At 37.8% G+C, this 27,632-nt stretch overlaps 1 pseudogene across 1 annotated transcript; it reads left to right on the forward strand.

The window, feature by feature from the left end:
• The first annotated feature begins 1,118 nt into the window (after positions 1 to 1,118).
• On the forward strand, positions 1,119 to 3,743 carry LOC149198381 (UDP-glycosyltransferase 86A2-like; annotated as a pseudogene). Its single transcript, XR_016254266.1, has 2 exons — positions 1,119 to 1,668; positions 2,653 to 3,743. The product of XR_016254266.1 is annotated as a UDP-glycosyltransferase 86A2-like (transcript).
• The last annotated feature ends 23,889 nt before the right edge of the window (positions 3,744 to 27,632 follow it).

Genomic DNA, 27,632 nt, shown 5'->3' on the forward strand with positions numbered 1-27,632 from the left:
GATATATCAGATGACATGATCTACTACATCAGATGACATGGCAGTCTGGGTGAAATTATATTAAATTTTAATTTGCATTTTGTTAAAAGTATATTGATATGGTTTTTAAATGAATTACCCATTGTTTTAATTAAAATAATAATTAGTTAACTTGTATAAGGTTTAGTTTTTATATATTTTAGTTTCAAATTTTACCGAAAAAGGAAAAAGTTGAAGATGGAATAATTAGTTAACTTGTATAAGGTTTAGTTTTTTTATATTTTAGCTTCCTACAGAAAAGGAAAAAGTTGAAAATGGAAGTTAATCATGGTTTTTTTTTAATAATAATTCGTTAATCTGTATAATTTTTAGTTTTTATATATCTTAGTTTTAAATTTTATTAAAAAACTTAAAATGGAAGTTAATTATAGTTTTTAAAGTGAATTATAAATTTTTTATATTAAAATAATAATTATTTAATTTTATATAAAATTAAATTTTTATATGTTGTAATTAAAATTTTAAAATGAAAAAGAGAAATTAAAAATAGATCCATGAAGAGAGATTAGATTATCCAAAATAAATTGAAGTTAAACCAAATTTTATATAGCACATAATTTTAATGACAGACTAATTTTAATCACAATAATATATAAAATATGTTTAAGTTTTTAGTGGCAACTCAATTGGCAAAAATTGTGTGAAAATGAAATATTATGTAACGAACCCTGACTTCCTTATATCTACCGAAATAAATTGTAAAGCCAATTACATTTTAGACATCTCTGACCTCAACACAATCTAGTTATCATCTAGTCAATCATGAGAAAGAAAAAGACACACTAAAAATTAATAATGGAGATGCTCTGTAGAAGAGCAAATGCATGGAGTAAAACAAAGCCGTGCCAAATCGTGCTTCTGCTCTTCATTTGCTTATGACATCTCGACAAGAACCGTGCACTAGAGGACGAGATTCCAAATTGTGGTTTGCTCTCCATTTGCGTAAGCCATGACATCATTAACGTCGAGAACCTTGCATTACTGTACGAGATTCCTCCGGTTAGCGTTGGGTTAAGCATTCCATCCAAATGATGTTTAAGATTTTGACACAGACTTCTCCCCTAACCCTTACTCAAGCACCCTCCTTAATATTTAGACGGGGAGAGAATTGTTAGCTGTTGCTCACTATGGCTCCCCATGTTTTGGTTATACCATATCCAATTCAGAGCCACATAAATCCGCTGATACGACTCTCTGAGATGCTTTCTTCCAGAGGCATTCTGGTGACCTTTATGAACACGGAATCCAATCATTCTAAGATGATGAAAGCCCGCACTTATCACGATGGGATTTCAGTTGGTTCGAATTCAAACATTCGTTTCGCGCAGGTTTCCGACGGTCTACCGCTGGATTTTAACCTTGGGGCCAATCCTTTGGAATTCGACGGATGTGTAATGAACGAAATGAGAGACTCTGCGGAAAGACTGATACAAAGCCACATCGATACAGAAACTGGCAAGCCCCTGTTCTCGTGTATCATCGGTACCTGCTTTCTTACTTGGACGTTTCGTGTAGCCAAGAAATTTGAGCTCCCTTTCGTCGCATTCTGGCCGCAGTCTCTGAGTGTGTATACCATCTATAGACATCTCTCCCTAATCATTTCCAAGGGTCACTTTCCGCCCAAAAAAGGTGCACCTTTTTTCCCTGCTGAATTAAATTAAAAATTGGGATTAGATGGAATTGTAGAGTACTATCATGAGATTTGATATATTTTAGAGATTCTAAAATATTTTTAAAATCTGCTATGAAAATAAGGATTTTTTATTATTATTATTGATTGATTTTATCGACTTTTACAAGGCTAAACAACCTAAAGGACCAAGAGGATAATCGTTCTGGCTTATTTTCATACTTTTTTGGATGTTGAATCTTCTATTATGAATTTTGTTTGGAAGGAATTTTGATTAGGAAATTAGCAATTTGCTTGATCTTATTGTAGTGAAATAGATGGTGCATGTTGTTAATTTTTAAATTGTTTTCATACTAAATGTTAATATCCTAGTAAGCTGCATATTCCATGACAAAATGTCATTTTGTCTCCCTCACACCCTTATTGCAGAATATGCAAGTTCTATCTTCCCAACTTCTTTGGGTGCCCTCCACCTACCAGTCTCACATCGAAGGTGGTGATATGATCCGTCCTCAGTTGTGCAACTAACAACCTTGCTTTTCCTTTAATAGCCGCCCTTAAATATGTTTTCTCACCATTGCCACAAGCTAGCATCCTTATGTCTATTGCAAATTCTAAAAATATTTCTGAATCTCACATTGAGAAAAAGACCAATGAAATTCTAAGATATTCCTGAAATCTGCAAAAATAAAATTAAACTCTCTGATACATATATTTTTTTAGCCACAGTGTAATCGGTCCACATAGTTGTTCAATATTTTCCAATCACTAAATTTTTTATTTCTTTAGAACATTCATGCAGTTTCTTACTCTATTTATTCAACTACTTCTTGTTTTGCTCCATCCATGTTTTCTTCATACTGTTTCAGTCCACCACAGCTATATTAAGCCACCATTAATTATTCATGTTTTCAGCGTTCTTTGACCCATCCAACGGATCATTACCTACTTCAACTGAAAGAATAATGTCTTTCTTTTTACAGACCCCAAGGACATGATTGACTACATTCCGGGTCTTCCTCCACTGCAGCCCGAAGATCTGCCATCAGATATCCAGGCGGGAGACACGTCTAATGTACTCTATCAACGTGTTGCGGAGCAGCTCCCTTTACTAGAGGAGACAGAGTGGATTATTGGAAACACAGTCTACGAACTCGAAAAAGAAGCGAGCGATGCAGTTCGAGAAACAGCAGCTCCCATCAACTCACTCGGTCCGTTACTTCCATCAGTTTACCTTGAAGCCGAGTGCAAGGATAAGGAGATTTCAGTGAACCCCACATCATTAAGTTTGTGGGCTGAAACGGATTGTTTGCAGTGGCTGGATTCAAAGGCCACATCGTCCGTTCTCTACGTTTCCTTCGGAAGCGTGGTTCGCATGTCCGAAACTCAAGTGGAAGAGATAGCGATGGGTTTATTGGAAAGTGGGCAGACTTTCCTGTGGGTGGTCCGTCCTGGTATGTTAAATTCTGATAAGGAAACAAACGATCATGTCAGCGTTCTGCCAGAGGGTTTTCAGGAGAAAACGAAAAATCAAGCTCTGGTGGTTCCTTGGTCTACTCAATTATCAGTTTTATCTCATCCTTCCGTCGGCGGTTTTTTCACTCATGGGGGGTGGAATTCAACCATGGAGAGCTTGAGTTTGGGGGTTCCCATGTTGGTTTTGCCACAGGGAATTGATCAATACACCAATAGAATGCTCGTGGTTAACCAACTGAAGGTTGGATTAAAGTTAGAGACGTGTAGGGATGATGGAGTGATTGAGCGAGGAGAGATTGCAAGAGCTGCCAAATTTCTGCTGGGAAGCACAGAAGGGGAAGAGATGAGGAGAAAGAGTCGAGAAATAAGAGAAACAATACGGCAAGCAGCAGTGAAGGAGGGTCCTCGTGGCGTAGCATGAAACGTTTTGTGGATTATATTGCGATCGCTAGCAACCAACGAGCTGCATCAGAAATGGGACCAGTGTCTAACACGACAGAAGCTGACAAACTTTAGTAAATTTGCTTATTTGTATTTCTTAAAATTATATTTCTATTTCCATAGTGAAATTTACGGTTTTGTAGAAACAACAAAGCAACGGAGAACGGAATTTTCAAAATGTTTGATTTCTTTTTAAATGTATCCTTTATCTAGGTAAACTTGTTTAAATTTTAAGCATAAATGCTTCGATCATTAATTAGGATTTGAGTTCCTATTTCAGTCATAATTATGACTGGAATTTGATTTTTTATTTGAGTATATTATTTTAAAAGATTTATAATGCTGTATAAAAATTAGTGTAATTATATAAATTAAATATAAATGTTGTAGTTATATAAATTAAATAGTTTGTAAATGTTGATAGTTATATATAACTATTAAAATATTTTTAAATAGATGTTTATGTGGGTAGAGTAAAGAAGGAGATCATTTTGGAGAATAAGGATAATATTAAAAATATTATAACTTCTAAATTTAAGAATAAGTTGTGGGATGATAAACAGTGGGAGGGAAAAAGTAAGCTAAGCAGCCAATCTTGAAGAAGTTAAACATTGTCAAGATAAGAACTAATTTTCATGAGCTTCAAAGTGAAATCCATGATTGGTCAATTTCCAAAACACCTTGGGACTAAAGAATCAATGGATTGAAGATGAAAAGCACTTTCTCTTGGATTACCTTCAGCAAAATTATGGTGATCTAGTAAGGCTTCTCTCCCTTCTTTTCGAGCAGAGAAATAAAATATTAAAAAACCTCAATTAATCTCTTACTAAAGAAACTCAATTAATCTCTTGCTTCCTTAAAGTCGCATACACTCTATTGGTCTTAGCGGACATTCATCATCATCTTTTGGATCCATCCCATCAATATCTTCGTTGTGGACACTTCGGACCAATCAATGTAGTTCATCTTCAAGATGAATAGATGAAGAAACTCTAATCCAACAAAAAGAATAAATAGAGAGGAATCTTAAAAATTAAAAGATAAACTCAAAAACCATAAAAAATCTAACCGTTGATAAAATAGAATATTTAAAAATAAATAATAATAATTAAAAAGATATAAATTATAAAAAAAATAATAGAATTAAATTAAATATATAATAATAATAATAATTATAAAGATATAAATTATATAAAAAAAAAAATATTAGAATTAAATTAAATATATGATAAGTGTAATATAAAATTTTTATATATAATAATATTTCTGAATTCATGCATGTGTGATCCATATTACATTAAGAAGAGTATTTTCGATAGAAATTACATAGGAGAAAATTTTTCTTACACCTATGGAACCAGCTAGTGTGGTTCATCATCAGGGCCATATGAAGATATAGATCATGGCACAAGCTTAAATAGAGGGCCATGTAGAGACCAAAAGATCATATAACAGCTAGTTTATGAAAATTAATATTTTAATAATGATTATTAAGATCAAATAATATTCCTATAACAACCCCGGATGCGGGTGTCTGATGGAAAGGATGGCAGGCACGTGGTCGGTCACATGGGCAAGTGTCCGAACACGCCTGCTACGGGGTGGTGTACAAAGAAAGCGAGCTGGTCTCGCACAAAGCTTTTAAGGCGAGACATTAATTCCTCAACCAGACTCCCGGTTAACTGTGCCATGGCGCACCATATCCGTTGCTCTCCTGCTGCTCCAGCGTTCATTTCTGCTGCCCCAGTCTCTTGGGTCACGGTGGTCTGTGTAAAGCAGAGCTTCTCCCTCAGCGTGGCAGCGTTAAATTCCTTTCCAGGTTCATTCGCTCCACCTCGGGGCCTTGCAATGCCGCAAGAACGGCTCAGGATGATAAGTAGGCGAGGAGGCTCCAGGGGTCGCGCCATCTCGCAGCGGTCAACCTCCCCGACGCGCTCTTTCACGGAGGTGCAGGATTCTGGGCGAAGCAGTCCCCCTGTCACAAGATCTGGTAGTGGCAGAGGTCGAGGGCGTGGTAGACGGAATAATTGTGAGCATGAGGCACACCCCACGGTCCGCTATCGAATCCCCTGCACTCTTGCTCATTCTACCTTTATTGTTTCAGTCACAATTGAGAAATGTGAAGATCCCAGAGGCCAGGTAGACGCTCCTCCGGAAATGCTGGCCGTCCAGAGAAGGGCGACTCCAATGGACAGTCAGCATCCAGTCTTAGGAAGCTCCTCGATGGTGAATCAAGCTGTCTCTGCAGGTCCAAGCGAGCCAGTGCAGAGAGAACCAACAGGCTCGGTGGCTCTGCATTCATATTCGGAGGACTCTTTACAATTTGGTTGCAGAGTCGTTGAGGAACCATACACCACTGATGATGATTGATCTATCCCAGTTCTCCGCTAAAGGAAGCTTCAGCAGCAGGAATACTACTCTGTTTTATTTCTTGACTCATGCCAGTATCGGGTCTCTGTCTTAAATCTTGTTCTGCAACATGTAGGATGCAATGTTGTCTTTGTTTAGCCTCGTTTCGGGTACTTTACTGTCTTTGTTCAGCTATGTATATGTGTCGGGTCTTATAAGAGGCCATATCAAAAATGGAGGTCCTCTGAGAACTAAAAAAGTGAATACTTGTGCAAATTGCCAACCTCTTGGCAAGACCTTCAAGGCCAAGGCCTTGCTGTAATTTTTGCTCTTTTTGTATAATAATAGAAGTAGACAGATTTAGAAAAAAAAAATATTCCTATAACAACTAATATAATGGCTAGTTTAATAATAATAATAGTAAATAAATAAATAAGTAGGGGAAAAAACCTGATTATTGAGTCAAAATTCTATAATAAAAATAATAATTAAAGGAGACTAAAATTAAAACAAAGCAACCAAAAGGGAGGGTAAAATTATTTTAATAATAATGATAATTTTACCCTCACTTTTGATTGCATAGTTTTAATTTTAGTCACCTTTAATTATTACTTTTGTTATAGGATCTTGACTCATTAATTAGGTCTTGACTCCTATTTATTTATTTATTTATTTTATTTTATTATATATATATATATATATATTTTGATTATGTTCCTTGTATTTGATTGCTTGGATTGTTTGTTTCTCGATCTTTCTTAATTAATATTATTATTAATATTATTATAAACTATAATATTATTATTCTTAAACTAGTTGTTATAGAAATATTATTTGATCTTAATAATCATTATTAAACTATTTCTAAAAAAAATCTTCTTAATATAATAATATTATTTATATTAATATTATAAGAGTTCAAAAAAAATTACTAATATAAAATTTAATAAAAATAATATTAAAAATAATAATATTATTATATAAAATAAAAATAAAAATAAATTAATTAATTAAAAAAAAAAATTATAACAGTGTTCTCTTTACACTTATCATATATTTAATTTAATTCTAATAATTTTTTTTAATTTATTTTTTTAATTATTATTTATTATTATTAAAATATTTTATTCTATTATATTAATGGTTGGATTTTATATTGTTTTTTTTTAATAGTTATTTTTTTACTTTTAATCTTACTCAGTTTTTAGGGTTTTTCTCTATTTCTCATAATGGTTTTTTTTACTTTTGATCTTACTTAGTTCTTAGGGTTTTTCTCTATTTCTCATAATGGTTATTTCTTTTGGCTTTTGATCTTACTCTTTCCTTCTTAAGGTTTTTTTCTCTGTACTTCCTATAGTTGATTAGATTTTCTTCATCTATTTGGTAGGTTGGAAACATTTGCAACAAAAATATTGATTTGATGGATCCCAAGATATATTATCAAAATACTTAGTTTATTATATAGTTCACATCATCAAAATTTAAAGTCATAAAAATCAACTAAATTTTATTACTATTATGATTAAAATGATATATATATATATATATTACACGAAACAAGATTCTTTGACTATGGACATTAATCTCTCACTTTACGAATACCATATGCCAAAAAAACCATAACTCAGTTCATATGGCTCTTGTCCACATGCCCTTTTTTTTAATTATTTAATTAATTAAAAGAATAGAAAGGGTATAACTACTTTTTAGATAAATCTTAGTGCTTTTTAAATTAAAAGAAAAATATAATTAACAATTAAATTAAAATTTTAAAAATCATATTTGAAAATAGACAAAATATATATATATATATAATAATTTTTTTTATATTACTTTATATGTGATATAATTTTACATTTTTATATTGCTTTTCATTATTTTATAATATATATCTTATAATTTTACTTTTTTATATTACTTTATATATGATATAATTTTATATTTTTATATTGCTTTCCATTGAGAGAAGTAAAAAGCCTTGAATAAACCAAAGTTAAACAACTATAGTTATGAAGTCTCAAGCTAGCCTTATAGAATAAAAACTTAATAAAAATGGGTTATGTTTAAAAATAAAAAATAAAAGAGGGACTAAAAAGGAGTTACCATTCATGTCAACAACTACATTATAGTAGTAGTAATTATACTTTTTTATATTACTTTATATGTGATATAATTTTATATTGCTTTTCATTGAGAGGAGTGAAAAGCCTTGAATAAACCAAAGTTAAACAATTATTGTTATGAAGTCTCAAGCTAGGGTTATAGAATAAAAACTGAATAAAAATGGGTTATTTTTAAAAATAAAAAATAAAAGAGCGACTAAAAAGAGTTACCATTCATGTCAACAACTACATTATAGTAATAGTAATTTTACTTTTTTATATTACTTTATATGTGATATAATTTTATATTTTTATATTGCTTTCCATTGAGAGGAGTAAAAAACCAAAGTTAAACAACTATCGTTATGAATTCTCAAGCTAGCGTTATAGAATAAAAACTTAATAAAAATGGGTTATGTTTAAAAATAAAAAATAAAAAAGGAACTAAAAGGAGTTACCATTTATGTCAACAACTACTATATAAAAATGGGTTATGTTTAAAAATAAAAAATAAAAAACTAACTAAAAGGAGTTACCATTCATGTCAACAATTACATTATAGTAGTAGTAATTTTAATTTTTTTATTACTTTATTGTAGGAATTTACAAGGTAAGTTCCTCAGACAGAACACCAAAGGACACCGCTCACAACCAGATGGCAGATCAATACACCAGTATTTTTGACGTGGTTAAAACCCTCAAAGAGGGAAACAGTCCACGGTCTGAGCCAACACGGCCACTTCAGGCAATTTATTAATAAAAGAATGAAAATTTACATATGTTTCTCTCATGCATGGATTACCCTACAAATGACCCTCCATGCGCTTTAAATAGAAATCATGGACCAATCGGGTGTCAAGCCACGGATCAAGTGTCAGTAATACCGGGGAGAGAATGAACCGTCGGATCACTACATATCGTGACCGTCGGATTGTAAGTTACAAAATGTACAACGGTAAAGAAACACACTTTACCTAACTCTATACTAGACCAAGTTGTACTTAACTATTTCCTATGTGTTGGAATATCCTAACATCCCCCCTTAAGAACAACTTGGGATAGGATTGAAGGATTTACAAATATGACACAATAGGAGAAGGAAGGAGGCACTAGAGCCTATCCCCCCTTAGTGACAACTTCCTGAACTCCAACCATAAATCGAAGTTTAGTGAACTTCGCCTCTGTGAGAGCCTTTGTGAAGATGTCTGCAACTTGATCATCTGTTGAACAATATTGCACTTCAAGAACATGGTCGTGAATGAGCTTTCTGATGAAGTGCATGTGTAGTTCAATGTGTTTGTTGCGCTGATGTTGGACTAGATCTTTGCATAGCTGAATGGCACTTTGATTATCACACCAAAGTGTAGTCGGATGCTGCTGCTCAAAGCCAAACTCTGACAGGATCTGACGAAGCCACAAGGCTTCCTTACTAGCTTCTACGGCACCACGATACTCTGCTTCTGCTGATGAAAGAGAAATGGCACCTTGTTTCTTGCAAGCCCATGTAATAGGTCCTGAACCAAGAGTGAACACATAACCGGCAGTAGACTTCCGATCATCAGGGTCACCAGCCCAATCGGAACCAGTGAAACCAACCAATAGAGGAGATGCTTCGGCACTGTAATGAATCCCAAACTGAACTGTACCTCGAACATAACGAAGTATTCTTTTAGCTGCTTTCCAATGACTTTCATAGGGGTTTTGCATGAACCGAGCAACAAGGCCAACAACAAAGGAAAGGTCAGGACGAGTATGGGTTAGATACAAAAGTTTTCCTACAAGTTGACGGTATAAGGTAGCATCAACTTCAGGAGAAGTACAAGTGACTGAAAGTTTGACTCCAGAATGAAAGGGAGAAGGGGCTGGCTTACAGTCTTCCATGTGAAAATGGCATAGAATATCACAGGCATACTTGGACTGGGAAAGAGAAATACCCTCCTTGGATTGCAAGACTTGAAGACCGAGAAAATAGTGTAAGTGTCCTAAGTCTGTCATTTCAAATTTCCTTTTAAGGCTAGACTTCACATGGTTTATAAGGTTGGGATCACTACCAGTAAGGATAAGATCATCAACATAAAGAACAAGGATGATAAGAGAGTTGCCCACTTTCTTGGTGTAGACAGTATTGTCAGAATGACACCTAGAAAAGCCAGATTCTAAAAGAAAGCTATCCATTTTGGCATACCAAGCCTGAGGAGCTTGCTTGAGACCATAAAGGGATTTCTTAAGTCGACATACAAGGCTGGAGTCTGTTTGTATGAAGCCAATGGGTTGTTCCATATAGATTTCTTCATGCAAGTCCCCATGCAAGAAGGCAGATTTAACATCCATCTGATGGACTTCCCATTTGAAAGAGGCAGCAAGGGAAAGAACAAGGCGGATAGAGTTCATTTTGGCAACAGGGGAGAAGGTTTCAGTGTAGTCAATGCCTTCAAAGTGAAAAACCTTTAGCAACAAGACGAGCTTTATGTTTATCAATTTTCCCATCTGGTCCATACTTGGTTCTGTAAACCCATTTGCATCTAACAAGTTTTCGTCCCTTTGGTAGAGGAACAAGATCCCATGTATCATTTGCCAATAATGAATGATATTCTTCATTCATAGCTGCTTCCCAATCTGGATGGCCTGAAGCTTCTGCAAAGGTGTCAGGATCATAATTTACTGGAGCTTGAGCCAGTAAAGAAGAGGCTCTCTCGAACTGAGAACGTGTGCGTCGCTGATCTGTAGGATCACCGGCAAGATCACCTGCTGCATCTCGAGTAGCACGAACCCATTTTGGAAGCTCAAGAGCTGAAGGAGGATCCTGAGATGGTGGGGGAGGATTGTCATCCTCACTTTCATCATCTGAAGAAGAAATGTTTCCAAAGGTAGAAGAGATAGGGAGAGGTGGCACATCCGCCGGACTAGGCTCGCAGGCCGATATATTTTCATCAAATTTTACATCTCTTCTAATGATAACATTTTTGGACTTAAATGGAATAAGTCTATAGCCTTTGACATCTTCAGAATATCCAACAAAAGTACATTTTTCACTCTTAGGTTCTAAAGCTTTATGCTTTTCATCTGGAATATGGGCCCACGCTTCACTTCCAAAAACACGAAAGTGACTTACATCTGGTTTGATTGAGCTCCATGCTTCTTCTGGAGTGATATTCTTTAAAGCCTTAGTACGAGTGCGATTTATTATGTAATTTGCACAGTTAATTGCTTCTGCCCAAAAACTAAGACCAAGTCCTTTAGATTGTAGCATACAATTAGCCATTTCCTTTAAGGTGCGATTCTTCCTTTCAGCTACACCATTTTGTTGTGGAGTATATGGAACAGTATGTTGCATTTGAATTCCATTCTCAGTGCAATAGTTGATGAATGTGTTTTTAACATATTCTCCGCCATTATCAGATCTTAACTTAAGAATTTGATGTCCAGATTGTTTTTCAACAAAGGCCTTGAAGGCCAAAAAAGTGTTAAATACTTCACTCTTGAGTTTTAAGAAGTATACCCAAGTGCGTCTGGAGAAATCATCAATGAAAGTTAAGAAATACTTGCAGCCAGAGAATGACACAACTGGAAGTGGACCACATAAATCACTATGCACAAGCTGTAAAGGGGCTGAGGCGTGCCAAGAGGCACGTTTTTCAAAACTGTCCCGATGATGTTTTCCGAGTACACATCCGGAACAAACACCATCTCTGCAAGATACCATAGGAAGACCTGTCACCATATTTTCTTTACATAGATGCTGAAGGGAGCGATAGTTTAAGTGACCAAATCGCTCATGCCAAAGTTTGCTCACTTCATCGTTATGAGCAACAAATACTGAGGGAAGATTTGATGACCCAAAGTTGTGAAACTTATACAACCTTGTAGAATCATCAACAATGCCAGTAGCTAAAATCTGTCTAGGATCTCTTAGGTCCTTAATTACAACATCGTGAGGTGAAAATTCAACGATTTTACCTTCACCTGAATGAGTTATCTGATATACAGATAGAAGGTTGCAGGATAAGATTGGAACACATAATACATCATTAAACTGACCATTGTCTAGATGAACAGTTCCAGTCCCTACAACATTAAGAGATCTATCATCACCAACATATATATTTTTGGTGTTACAATCATTTAAAGAAGAAAACATGGCTTTGTTTTTGGCCATGTGATAAGAAGCTCCAGAATCAATGAGCCACTCATGAGAATGAGAAGAAGAAGATACATTTAATGCATAGCCAGACCGAGATGCTTGACAACCACATGCAGAAAGTGCCATTCCTGAAGATGAAGTTGAAGTTGAAGATTGCCCCAAATGGATGTTATGCTTCTTCATTGCTGCTTCCAAGGCTTCCATCTTCTTAAAGCATTTTGATTCTAAGTGGCCATCTCGATTACAAAAATTGCAATGTCTATCAGTCTTCTTCCCTTTGTTTTTATTTGTCTTATCATTTTGTTGAAATGATTTTTCATTTTGGGGCTGAAATTGCTTAGGACCCTTGTTTGTTTTAGGACCATTCTTTTTAGGATATGACTTCTTAGGATTCTTTGAATTTGGTTGCTGCTGGGCGGCTAACGCTTTCTTGGAAGAGTTTCCAAGATTAAGAAGACCAAGGTGTAAGAGTTTTTCTTGTTCTCTTATTAAAGAATCACAAAAAGAGTCAAAGGAAGGGGACTTGTAGTCTGTTCCTTGAGAAATGAAGGCTTCTCTTGTAGAATGGAAGGTGGAAACAAACACAGAGTAGGCTGGTCCCAACTTTGTAAGAATGGAATAGATAAGGTTACTATCTTCTTTCTTAACTTTAACACCTTCCAAGAGATATCTAAGGGTCTTGAACTTGGACAAGAAATCTTCAATACAAGAAAAATTATTAGGGTCCAATGTAAGCAACTCATTTTCAAGTTGATGGGCTCTAAGTTCATTTTTAATCCCAAAAACTTTATTGATTTGTTTCATTGCTTCATCGAGAGTATCAAGTTCTGCAATATGGAATCTAAGATCTAGAGAAATAGACATCCCTATCAATCCACGTGCTTGATCTTGCCTATTTTCCCATTTAGCAGCCTTATCTTCATCCTTCGGTTTCTTTTCTTGGCCTGAGGCTATTCTGTAGAGACCTTTACTTCTAAGTAAATCCTCAATGTATGCCAACCATTGGAAGTAGTTGGTGCTGTCAAGGGTAACTTGGTATTGACTTTCCATTTCAACGGAAACTGAAGCTAAAGATGCTGAAAATAAGTGTTCCAATGGATAGATCTCGAAAAATAAGGCTGTTTTAAAAAAAACGGCTCTGAAAACGGCTTCCGGATGAAGAAGTTATGGCTTTTTGAAAAAAAGTTGTTGAAGTTGCCGACGAGGTGCGGGAATGTGCGGAAATGAAAAAGTCCGCCCCCACAAAATGGAGACTTGAACCCAAGACCTCTACTCTCTTAGAATAGCTTTGAACCAATTGAGCTATACAAAAAATTTGAGAGAGAGAGAGGGGGGGGGGGGGTTGATGCTTTGGGTTGCGTGCTTGCTTTGAGAAGGCTCTTTTTCCCTACAAAACAAAAAACACAAAACCCAACACGGACATGCAAAGAAAATGAACCTTACGGCTCGAAGTTAGCTTTAGCTGAAAAACTAAATATTTTCAAAAATGAACCTTGCGGCTCAAAGTTAGCTTTGGCCAGAAACTAAATATTTTCCTCAATGTTTCTGATTTTCCGAGATCACCCTAAGGCGCAGGGAAAAGAGCATACGCATGAGAAAAATCCTTCCTTTCTGTTTCTGATTTGCCCAGATCGCACAGAGTTGCAGGGCAAAGAGCATACACAGAAATGAAAGGTATAGATCCAGTAATAAAAAAGCTAAATAAACCGAAACCGAAATAAACAGAGAGAAAATAACAGTAAACTGCAAATAAACACTGTATACCTCCAGATCTTAAAAATGACGCAGCTAGGGCTACCGGAAACCTTTTCGCGTGAAACGAAAGGGCTTCCTCACTGGAACAGATGCTCCCAACACAACAGAGTAGTCCTCTCGGCCCGAAAGCAGTTAGAAACAGCAGATCTAGGAAATAGCAGTCGGATGCAGTTCTACCGGCTTCAGATTTGGATCACCAACGGACGCAGCCCTCAAATAGCTCTGATACCATGTAGGAATTTACAAGGTAAGTTCCTCAGACAGAACACCAAAGGACACCGCTCACAACCAGATCGCAGATCAATACACCAGTATTTTTGACGTGGTTAAAACCCTCAAAGAGGGAAACAGTCCACGGCCTGAGCCAACGCGGCCACTTCAGGCAATTTATTAATAAAAGAATGAAAATTTACATATGTTTCTCTCATGCACGGATTACCCTACAAATGACCCTCCATGCGCTTTAAATAGAAATCATGGACCAATCGGGTGTCAAGCCACGGATCAATTGTCGGTAATACCGAGGAGAGAATGAACCGTCGGATCACTACATATCGTGACCGTCGGATTGTAAGTTACAAAATGTACAACGGTAAAGAAACACACTTTACCTAACTCTATACCTAACTCTATACTAGACCAAGTTGTACTTAACTATTTCCTATGTGTCGGAATATCCTAACATCCCCCCTTAAGAACAACTTGGGATAGGATTGAAGGATTTACAAATATGACACAATAGGAGAAGGAAGGAGGCACTAGAGCCTATCCCCCCTTAGTGACAACTTCCTGAACTCCAACCATAAATCGAAGTTTAGTGAACTTCGCCTCTGTGAGAGCCTTTGTGAAGATGTCTGCAACTTGATCATCTGTTGAACAATATTGCACTTCAAGAACATGGTCATGAATGAGCTTTCTGATGAAGTGCATGTGCAGTTCAATGTGTTTGTTGCGCTTATGTTGGACTAGATCTTTGCATAGCTGAATGGAACTTTGATTATCACACCAAAGTGTAGTCGGATGCTGCTGCTCAAAGCCAAACTCTGACAGGATCTGACGAAGCCACAAGGCTTCCTTACTAGCTTCTACGACACCATGATACTCTGCTTCTGCTGATGAAAGAGAAATGGCACCTTATTTCTTGCAAGCCCATGTAATAGGTCCTGAACCAAGAGTGAACACATAACCGGCAGTAGACTTCCGATCATCAGGGTCACCAGCCCAATCAGAATCAGTGAAACCAACCAATAGAGGAGATGCTTCGGCACTGTAATGAATCCCAAACTGAACTGTACCTCGAACATAACGAAGTATTCTTTTAGCTGCTTTCCAATGACTTTCACAGGGGTTTTGCATGAACCGAGCAACAAGGCCAACAGCAAAGGAAAGGTCAGGACGAGTATGGGTTAGATACAAAAGTTTTCCTACAAGTTGACGGTATAAGGTAGCATCAACTTCAGGAGAAGTACAAGTGACTGAAAGTTTGACTCTAGACTGAAAGGGAGAAGGGGTTGGCTTACAGTCTTCCATGTGAAAATGGCATAGAATATCACAGGCATACTTGGACTGGGAAAGAGAAATACCCTCCTTGGATTGCAAGACTTGAAGACCGAGAAAATAGTGTAAGCATCCTAAGTCTGTCATTTCAAATTTCCTTTTAAGGCTAGACTTCACATGGTTTATAAGGTTGGGATCACTACCAGTAAGGATAAGATCATCAACATAAAGAACAAGGATGATAAGAGAGTTGCCCACTTTCTTGGTGTAGACAGTATTGTCAGAATGACACCTAGAAAAGCCAGATTCTAAAAGAAAGCTATCCATTTTGGCATACCAAGCCCGAGGAGCTTGCTTGAGACCATAAAGGGATTTCTTAAGTCGACATACAAGGCTGGAGTCTGTTTGTATGAAGCCAATGGGTTGTTCCATATCGATTTCTTCATGCAAGTCCCCATGCAAGAAGGCAGATTTAACATCCATCTGATGGACTTCCCATTTGAAAGAGGCAGCAAGGCAAAGAACAAGGCGGATAGAGTTCATTTTTGCAACAGGGGAGAAGGTTTCAGTGTAGTCAATGCCTTCAACCTGTGAAAAACCTTTAGCAACAAGACGAGCTTTATGTTGATCAATTTTCCCATCTGGTCCATACTTGGTTCTGTAAACCCATTTGCATCTAACAAGTTTTCGTCCCTTTGGTAGAGGAACAAGATCCCATGTATCATTTGCTAATAATGAATGATATTCTTCATTCATAGCTGCTTCCCAATCTGGATGGCCTGAAGCTTCTGCAAAGGTGTCAGGATCATAATTTACTGGAGCTTGAGCCAGTAAAGAAGAGGCTCTCTCGAACTGAGAACGTGTGTGTCGCTGATCTGTAGGATCACCGGCAAGATCACCTGCTGCATCTCGAGTAGCACGAACCCATTTTGGAAGCTCAGGAGCTGAAGGAGGATCCTGAGATGGTGGGGGAGGATTGTCATCCTCACTTTCATCATCTGAAGAAGAAATGTTTTCAAAGGTAGAAGAGATAGGGAGAGGTCGCACATCCGCCGGACTAGGCTCGCAAGCCGATATATTTTCATCAAATTTTACATCTCTTCTAATGATAACATTTTTGGACTTAAATGGAATAAGTCTATAGCCTTTGACATCTTCAGAATATCCAACAAAAGTACATTTTTCACTCTTAGGTTCTAAAGCTTTATGCTTTTCATCTGGAATATGGGCCCACGCTTCAAGCTTACAAGTACCTCTCCCACTTCCAAATCTTAAATATTCCCAAGATATTATGATTAACAAATTGCGGAATTAATAATGTGCTTGAAGATAGGTGTATGCTTGTGTTTATTTTTAACTGTTCAGCACTTTAAATTCAATTGTTTATGTTGTTATGTAGATACATGTGACAGTAAATAATGTAGCAATAAAACAAACACATAGAACAATAATATAATATGGAGTTCACCCAAAACTCTTGGGCTACGTCTCCTTGAGCTCTAGTCAACTCGACTAGGCTCTCTGGGATTATGGCAAAGTCCTTTTACAAGCTCCACACTCAACTCCACTGGTTTACACTGAACACAATGGGCTTAGAACACCATCTTATCCCTGGCTCTGAAGCTCTCTATCTTTCTGGCTCTAGCTCTAGCTCTGGCTCTTGGCTCTGGCTCTGGCTCTGGCTCTAGCTCTTGGCTCTGGCTCTTGGCTCTGGCTCGTGGCTCTGGTTCTCACTCTGGCTCTAGCTCTGGCTCTGGCTCTGGCTCTTGCTCTCGACTCTCGCTCTGGCTTCTTTGAGCTCTCTCTCTTGACCTCTGCATGCCTCTGTAGTTCGCTTAACCTCCAAGCGACTCTTGGCAACCTTCCAGCGACCTTTTTCAGTCCTCCAGCTCCCTCGACAACCTTCAGCTACCTTTAGCACTTGTGCTCTCTGTGTTTTTATCATGCATCGGTTACAGTCCTCCATCATTAAAGAACCCGACTGTTTCCTCACAAGAATCTGTTTACAAATGGAAAAGAACAGGCGGGCAGGAAAACCCAGTCGTTTTTCCTTCCTCTGGCCAAAATAGCCAAATAACGAAATACACAGGAAACGCACACAAAACACATCATGGGCCTTTAGCCCAGACTTCAAATATTATGGAATCAGCCCTATAAACCTATCGGGTCCATCCAAATATCGCTTATCGCTATCGCATGGCGTAATGGCCAAAAAACCCAATACACGGATAATACACAGAAAATCCAAAAATCTGGATTTCAAAACTTATGAAATCGCGTCCATAATTCGTATCGGGTCCGCCTTTTTATCGGCATATCACAAGTCGCAATCGCAATGTGCATTGGCCCTGGTATCGGGGGTTCGCCGATCGTCGATCGCTGATATCACCGATCGGCCCATCAAAACATCGACATATTGCATATCACTATCGCAACGACCCTGGGGTCTTCCCTTTGGTCATGTCGATCGCCGATCCACCGATCAGATCCTGACCGTTGATCCACGACCGCTAATCCAACGGCTGACAGTCTGTTTCGGGCACGTAACTTGCACGGGATTAACTACCTGAAAAAGCGGTTTCCTCTCTCCTCTGCCATGCCACGCGTCGGCCAATGTAATGATTTGGGCAAAGCCCATCCAATACCGCTCACCGCTTGAGGCCTGCCCGAAATACCGCTCACTACCCTTTCCTTTCAAAACTCAAAAGGTTTGCCTGTTTGATTTATAAATCCGTTAGGTCCATTGAAGGCCTTTGCGCTTGTTTTAAGTCCTTCAGCCTTGGTTTATTAAGATGCGATAAAATAATGCGATGCGATGGGTTCTAAGGGTTTTTATGTTTAAAACACATTTTCCCTTAAGTCCCATTTATATAAGAATTTTCCTCCTTTTCAAAGGACAAAGGCAAACTTCTTTTTGCGATAACTTCTTCATCTAAAGTCCATTTTAGCCCACTCAAGTTGCAATAGATTCATAATGAAAATATCTATGTAATGGGGCTATTTCCAAGAGCATCCTTAGACTTTAATTTTCCTCTGTGAGGAACACTTTAGACTTAGAAGTCTATCCAAGATCCATTTTGGATAAATGAAGGGTAGCTCGCTCCATTGCTTGGCTGGGTCCTTGCCTGCTCTGATATATATGATGTGGAAGTCCGCTTTGAATTTTGCAAAAATTTGCAAGTTGTTGTAGACAGTGGGTGATAATTGTGGTTTGCGGTTAATCCCCATTCTGATGTTCATATCCATGAACACCCAGAATATCTTGCTATCGTGGATTCGATTTGCGTCTTTCGTGGCCCACAGTGAGCGTACTTTCTAGCCTCCGGCAAATCCCTATCAATGATGGGGAACTGGCTGTCCTCCGACAATTCCCCTGCCACCAGCACTATGGACAAAAGAAGCCATGCATAGTGGAACGTTTTTCCTTATTCATGTTCCTCGTGGCAATTTTCCAGGAACTCCTTGCATAAGAACTCAGACCAGTTAAACTAGCCCCCCTCTGCACCTTCTTCAGCAAGTGCCACCACTGGCGCGGGTACCTCGTCCGCGCAGCACTTCCACATGACCTTTCCTGCCAGTATCTGAGTCGCCACCCTGACTGCTTTGTTGTTGATACTAGAGATCGTGTAGCAACCGTCAACCCCTCTAGAAGTCAGAGAATAACACGCCAATGCTATTACATTAGGGATGGAAGAAATCAGCAATGTAGTAAGGGACTGCACCATCATGTTGGAAGAGTCCTTCGAGGTCCTCACCAATCTGCAAAAGGACCCTAACATCTAGCTCTTAGAGACAAAGGCGTGTGAGCTCTAGCAGCAGTACGACAGCGTCAAAGGGACCATGTAGATGGTGGCCCTCACTGAGAGGCTCGCGTAAATGCAACAGGCCAAAGTGCTGAAAGAGAAAGTGGACGTAGCACGGCATAAAGAAGCAATCTTGAAGGTGCGTGTTCAGCCTTGGATCGACAAGGCCTTCGTCATTACAACAACAATTGAAGGCTAGCTCGCACAAATGCAGGGGACGCAGGAACAGATGCAGGGGAAGCATTTTTGACATCGCGGTCTCGGAACAACATGTATAGGAGATTCAGCAGGCAGCCACTCAGTGCACTACCGACCTTGCAGTTGTTCGAGCAGAGTTGCAGGGTCTCTGCGCAAAGGTCTCCGCACCAACAGAGTGACTCAAGGGCGAGTCACGATTTTTGTGTAGGGGGGCTGTTGGGTGTGGAATCCCCTCCAAGGCATGTTTTGGGGCTTAAAGCGCAAGTTTTGACCAAGTCCATTGTAAAGACTCTGTGATTTGGGGGCACAGAGTGTGAAGTCATAATAGAGTCACAGGGTTGTCCACCCTTGGTTTTGTAACGTAATGTTAGTTTGAAAGATCTACCCATGGTCCGCGGACCATGGGATTATATAAATAGAGCGAGGCTCTAAGTGTAGGAAAGAAATCTATCTATCTAAGCATGATGAGTCTAAGAGATTGATGAAGTGTTGAGTCGAAGTGTAAGTCATGTCTTTGGGTTGTAGAGTAGGAGAAGGCTCTACAGTTGAGTGCACAGAGACATAGTAGTCCACAGTTGAGTGCGCGAACCCCTGCAGCTGAGTGCGCAGGACAGGTCGAGTCTATAACCATTGAAAGTATTAATAAAGAGAAGTTTTACCATATTCCTGTGTATATTTTCTTGTTTTATGTATTATTGGGTATGAATTGCAAGTTTATTGTTTATTTTCTGCGTGAACTCATATGAATGTGCTATATAAATAAATATAAGATAAGGCATCCATTTATGCGAAGATAACTAACTGGTATAAGAAGATAAGTAAGATCTTGGGTGTGACTTAGGGAAATAGTACAGAGTGCTACTCCAGCAGCGCGGAAGCCCCACGGCCCTGGTTAGGGCTACGTGAAGGCCAGGGAAGTGCGTGAAGTAACCTGTGCGAAGGGACTAACAATTGGACCAAGTCAACCCCTCATACATCTCAAGGGTGCGGAAACCTGGTTCCAGCACCCCCCCATACTACTTCGGGTGAGACCTTAGTCCACGTTCCACAGACTATTGCCAAAAGGGCCAGTAGTACACAGATTTTTTTGGCTAATTAACTCCAGACATGGGTCAAGCCCCAACAAGCCAACAACATGTGTCGGTTAGTCATGAATGGTAGTAACTTGTTGTATGCATTATGGTCACACACATGATGATTATGGTCATTGCGGATAAGATATTGATATTCTATGTATTGTTCTAATCTGGATTGGCTTGTGCAGATGGTTATGGATATGATATTCATGCATGAGTCAATATATTTGTTATATTGTGTCGTACTAATATGGACTGACTTGTGCATATGTGATAGCTTCCTCTAAGATACATTGAGGTAGGAGTTTGATTATGTCATCTATATGGTTTAGCTAACATGGTATGTTTGTAGGAAACAGAAGATTAGGGATGGAGAGTAGAGTAGGGGACTACGGTTCACATAACTCCCCTTACAGGTCTAGCATGAAGTCTACATAGTGGAAATGTGGCATGTTTTCAAGTACAAAATGTATAAGAATTAAAATGAAGTTTTGGAAAGTGTGGTTAAGTTTAGTAGAGTTTGGAGATCGGACTATTATAGTAGTTTCCTCCTTCTACCTTAGTGTGGACCATGGATAGTAAATGGTTATGATTATAGGTTGTTTGAATGTTTGATTAGTTACATGACATGAGTATGTCTCTACAAGATTGCATGAAGGAATGATCTTGTTTTAAGACAATTGTACTAACACAATATGCGCTGAGACAATTGATATGTACTTGAGTGCAAGTGGGTGATAGTTGTAGCATTATGACTAATGAATGTGAGTTGATTGCAGATTATGACATGGCTATAAGTCTTGGCAAAGGTTGATTTCAATTAATAGACATGATGTCTTGATATTTGGAACATGTGACTGACATATGTGAACAGTTGCAAGGAAACATGCTTCGTATTAGTGTGAAAAGGTAACAGTTTATTTTTTTATATATATAACAACTAGGTGATGTGATAACACCTAATAAGACTCAATTGTAGCAAGGAAAAAGGTAAAAGAAAATAATTGTGTGAGAATTCATTTGGCTATGTTTGGAAACCACAATTCCAAACGAATAAATTCCTTGCATGCAAGAAGTCTTCTTAACCTTGATTTTTTTTGACATCATATGGATATGTATTAGATTCATGAACATGTATGTGACGACCATAACCATTGGTTTTCAATTATGCTGAATTATTTAAGGAATTGGGATTCCCTTGAGAGATGATATATGTACATGTTCAGTTACAAGTCAACATGTTGGGTACAAGAAGGTAAGGAAATCAGTGTATTGTTATATTTATTTATACACTGACAGTTGTCTGTTTATGGCAGTAGGATGCAAGGGATTGCATGGAAAAATAGACTGAAATGAAATCTTGAAGAAGGCTCAAGTTGAGATTTTATTTATGAATCCTTAGAAGCACTAGGAAATCATGATTTATTTGTGCTTTATTTATGATTTTGACTGTGATTGGTGCATGGCCATGCCACTTTTTTGTGGTGTCATATTTTTATTAGTTTGCGTGGTTTTCTTCTTGTTTGTTTCTTGTTCTTCCCTTTTATTTTTTAAGGGTCTTGGGAATTGGTTTGGGAAAGAGGGACGTTAATGGAGCTCGGGGAGAGTAGAATGAAACCCAACAGGTAATGTAAGACCCAGATGAAGCATGGTGCATGATTAAATGGAAGTTGGAGGCAAGAGTATTGATCCAAGTGGATCCATACATGCTCAAAATTTAGTAGTGGCTATGGAAAAGCTCAAAAATAAAAGTGCTAAGATTTTAAGTGAAACTAGGACCAGATCATAGTGCTCATCACCCTAATTCCAACAGTGCAAACGACACTCAAATCTAAGTTCGTATGCCACAATATTCACGGTCAAAGTTTCGGTCAAACTTGGACAAGTAGTAGTCTTAATGAGACAACAATTTCATAGGGTCCCGATGCACCGAATCCAACCATTGAAAAGGGCGAATTTGTCGAATTGTTAATTTTACCAATAACCCTTACTTTCGAAAAAAATGAAAACGGACAATTGGTTATTAAAAAACCAAAAAATATATTTAAAAAAGGGTGGGTCGGGCCTACCAAACCTGCCCACCTCAACTGGTTGTCTTATAGAATATATTATATGGGGTGGAAAGTAGTCAAACCACGCCACCACCAGCCAATTGTAATGCATATATCATATATAATGACAGGTGGGTCGCCCACCAGCATAACCGCCCCCATTCACCACAAAAATGCGCCATGTGTCATATTTCGATGGTGGCGAGGCTCGAACTCGGCCGACCAGTCCAACCGGCTTTCTTCCCAGTTGCCCCAACAAAAAAATTTAAAACATTACTGCATGTTATTTGAACCACCATAACCATTGCCATATTAAATGGAACCGCCACATATATTGTTTTCCAATCATTTTTTGCTAGCGAACTTTATTAACCAAACACCAAAATTTGTTTAAACTGCCAGCCAATTTTATCGCCAGGCCTTGTCCTTTGTTTAAAATTGGAGTGGGTGGGTTTTGAACCCAACCTATTTCCCCACCAAACTTAGACCTTTAACCAATGCGCCCAACAACCTCTTTGATATTTCCGGCCGAGATTTAATATTTAAACCCAAAATTGCCATTCGACTAGAAGCTGCCATAGCGGAGGACTCGAGCGAAACCATGAGCGGGTAGAGGTGTGGAACCATGAGCAGAGAATATGCCAAGATGCCAAAAATATTCCCTTAAGGGGGCAGTGATGACAGTGTCAAAATTTGTCAATCTTATAGTCATTTTTCCACGTTTTCTCGTCAGGAGTCTACCCATGCAATCATAATCTCCATTTGAGCAGTAGAAATCCAGGTTTCCAATAGCAAGGAATCTTTCGAGAATCTTGAGGAATCTAAAAGATTCCTTGGAGGCTGATTTTTTACCGAGGCAGAATGATGCCAACTTTATAGTCATTTTTCATAGAATTTTGCAAAAAGCATAGTGGTGTGCTTAGAATTCTCATTCGAGCAGCGGATTTTTCAACTATCTTCACGAAAAAATCTTTGGGGGAATATTTGATATTTCCAAGGATCCATAATTTGATGGTGTCAAAAAGGGGGAAATTTTATAGTCGTTTGACATGGTTTCACGCCACAAATTCAGCGGTGGTGTCCGTTTCGACACTTGAACTTCTCATTTTTTAGCCATCCCCGAAAGTGGAGGTATATGATGTAGTTATGTCATTCTTTTCTTCTAATTTGCTAAGATTGATGTTTTTATTGTTGAGATCCCTGATTACCATTATGTTGAGGGATACTTGTATGCCACATCATATGAGATTTAATTATCTTGTCATGTTGAAGGAGGACCCATTTGAGTGAGAGTTCGTATAGGGAGAACATCTCATAGAGAGACATGCCATTTTTATTGAAGGAATTTTCCCATATGAGTGAGAGTTCCTGAGAACGTATCGTGGAGAGACATGCCACTCTGGTTGAGGATATTTATACTTATAACAAAAAATAATATACCATGTACATCATCATCATCTTGTAGCATTAATGAAGCGGCATCCCCACTCTTGACACCAAGGCCCAAAGACGTAACCCACACTGGGTGAACTCTGTTATCAATTTGTTTGTGTCCTGTGATTTGATGGTTTTCGTTATGTTTCATCCACTTTAAAGTATGAAAATGTGGTTGTTTTATGCTCTTTCACATGAAATTCTGCTAACAGCATAGAAGTAAAAGATCTTGGATAATTTTGGAAGATGAAGAGATCGGGATCAAGTATGACAGTTGGTTGAAATTGTTAGGTTCATTGGGATAAATGGACGGAAATAGAATAGCCATGGGAAGGGTAACATGAAAGGTAAAGTAAATGGATTTGAGGCATCAGATGCCCTAGCCATGTTGAGAACTTTCATTCACAATGTTGTGCATGAATAAAGGGAGTTCTCTTAACCTGACCTTATGAACATTGGTAATTTTGTTGTGATGATGAATATGCTAATGATTATATATATATATATATATATATATATATATATATATATATATATATATATATATATATATATATATATGTCATTTCCTGACAAGGTCATCATGGATCATGATGGTTTTATGCTACTATTTATATGTATATATATGTATGTATGTATGTATGTCATTGCCTGATAGGGTCGTTGGGGATCATGTTGCCATTATGGCTAATGTGTTGTCCTTGATGGAAACCCACTTGATAAAGATGCACTTGATATCAACATTGTGATAATATGATGATTGTATAACTCATGCAGATTGATACAAATGCTACAGAAGATATGGGCAGAGAAATGACAATTTAATTATAGATGGATGACAAAGGTGAGGTTTGATAAGGTATAAGCAGTTACTGTGAATAAGAGTCGCGTACATATGCAGGTCCTGGGAGAAAAATTCACGTACATAATCTGAACCATGGAAATCTAGATACTAGGGGTCATTACCATGGTATTTTCCCATAGTAATTGGGGCAACAATGTTTATTTGATCCCATCAACAAATACTAACAATACTACCAAGGTATTGACTAAGGAAAAATATATACAAGGATATGGAGATCGAGGTGATGGGTGTGCAATGTATGGCTTATTCATGTGTGATTTGATCTGCAACATGTGCATGCCAGGAAGCAAGGAGGAGATTCAGATCTGAAAGATCTGAAGATATGATGAAATATATGCTTGATTGATTTTCTTATTGCGAAAGTTTAAGTAGTTAACAATGATATATTTGTGGTTATAGTGATGTTGTGATCTAGATGTGTTTTCATAAATATATAGTTTTGATAGTGAAGCATGCGGAATGTGACTTGTGTTTGTAGTGAAGGTTTAATTCAGTAATTCAAGATCTTTACGCAGGTTTGCTTCAGGTTAGTCATGTACATACACAGATTTTTTTTAGCACTGTTGCGTATAAATTTTGTGATAATTTATTCAGTATGCTAATATATATACACACACACATGGGTGTTATGCATGGTAATTGTGTATATACGCAGATCTATTTTATGAAGGTCGTGTATATATACTAGGGTTTGAATTGCTTCTTAATGATCATAGCTGATGATGAATGTTCTATTTGTTGTTGTCTGTCAATGATGTCTTGATCATGATGATTTCTATCTAGCAGTGTTGATTGGGTTGATTTAGTTGATGATTGATATATTGATCAGTTATAATGCTACGTAAGTGTGAATGGGTATGGTTCAATGATCTGTAATTGGTTCAGTGCTTGATTCAATTAGCTAAATGATTTAGTGGACAATAATTTGAGATCTGTATGTAGGTTGTATTAGAGGAAGCGTGTATATACGTAGGAACTCTTCAAAACAGTCATGTATACATTCTGAATAAAATATGATCAGGGTTTGCATTGAGTGTGTTGATGGATAATGTCATTACCTGACAAGGTCATCAGGGATCATGATGGTTTTATGCTAGTGTTTATATGTGTGTGTATATGTGTGTGTGTGTGTGTGTGTGTGTGTGTGTGTATGTCATTGTCTGACAAGGTCGTCAGGGATCATGTTGCCATTATGGCTAATAAGTTGTCCTTAATGGAAACCTACTTGATAAAGATGCATTTGATGTCAACATTGTGATAATATGATGATTGTATAACTCATGCAGATTGGTACAGATTGTAGAAAATCTGATGGTAGGTTAACCCGATAATGCAATATAAATCAAAGAAGAATACTATAACCTACTTCTACTATCAATTTACGGAAGCTTAAAGATCGAGCTGAAAAATATAACCAGAAGAAGAAGAATCAATGCACAATACACATGAAAATACTTTGGGGAAAGCCTCAACTAAAAACCCCACACTATCTGTATTATCATACAAGGTGGAAATACATAGGAATTATACAAAGCCTTAGCTCTCACAACTAGCCAAGTCTCAGTACAATCCTCACAGATGCACACAGGAAATCTTGGCTTCTCTCAAGCCTTCCTCTCTGCCCTCCAAGATCCTATTTCCTTGCGTTGTTCCTCTGGAATGATTCTCCTGTTACCAAGTGGAACACTCTCTCACACTGTCAGAACTGCACAATCCTCAAGGAATGATGCCTTGACTGCATGCATGAGTTTTCTTTATAAGAAAACACACGCAACTGATAGTACATTGTCCTTTACATTTAACTCAACTGGGTCTTTCTCAGAATAGACATGCATGAGTTTCTGACGAGGGAATCTTCAGTTAACTGGAGTAGCATTAGTTGAGTGCATGCATGCATCAACTGACTGTTAACTCACTTTTAGTTCCTCAAACGGTTTGGAACTAATTTAACTGGACTTAACTCAGTAAACTGAGTTAACTAATTACAACTCAAATATAACTCAATCTTATCTCCTTAATTTAAGGAATAACTCTTGCATGATTTCAGAAAGACTTCTAACTTGAATTTCTCCAACTAATTAATTCAAAATGAATTAATTAATTATTTCCAAGTAGTTGTTAAGGCTAAACTCAATTTTAATTCACAATTTAATTCAAGGACAAATTAAATTGGAATATTCTTGTTGCCACATTTCAACACTCCCTCTCAACAAGAAAGGGATTATCTATCACCCCGATCCTGTTTCTATGGAACTCGAATGTGCACTTTGACAATGCCTTCGTCGAAATATACTACAACAACAACAACATGATCCTCCTTGCTACATCAGCAGCTTGCTTTACCTTGTAAAGCCAACGGAAACTCACAACTAACTTGTTCTCTGGTCTCGGAACCACGTCCCAAACACTGTTACGAACTATGGATTCATACTCCTCCACCATAGCATCAACCCAAATCGACTGCTGCACTACTTCCTCAAAGGAAGATGGCTCGGTCTCAACACATTCCCCCGTAAGGGCCATGTATCTGGTGTACCTCTCAGGTGACCTCCTCTATTTGTGCTGATATGATGGTGCTCCCACATTCTCTTCCGCATCCTCCAACAATCTGTCAGCTTCTCTTGTGCACTTCCGTCCATCTCTAGAAGACTCTGCTTGACTGGATGTCTCCATTCCTAAAACCTCTACATGTGGCTGCTCCGCATCAGTCTGAGGCTCCTCCTCCTTAGGAACCAATAGTTCCTCCATAGCCTGTAGTTGGAGCTCCCTCTCAAG

The sequence above is a fragment of the Pinus tabuliformis genome, chromosome 2_2 (genome assembly GCF_031772625.1).
Source record: "Pinus tabuliformis cultivar Carrire ecotype Pingquan chromosome 2_2, CPIR1, whole genome shotgun sequence".
Lineage (NCBI taxonomy): Eukaryota > Viridiplantae > Streptophyta > Pinopsida > Pinales > Pinaceae > Pinus > Pinus tabuliformis.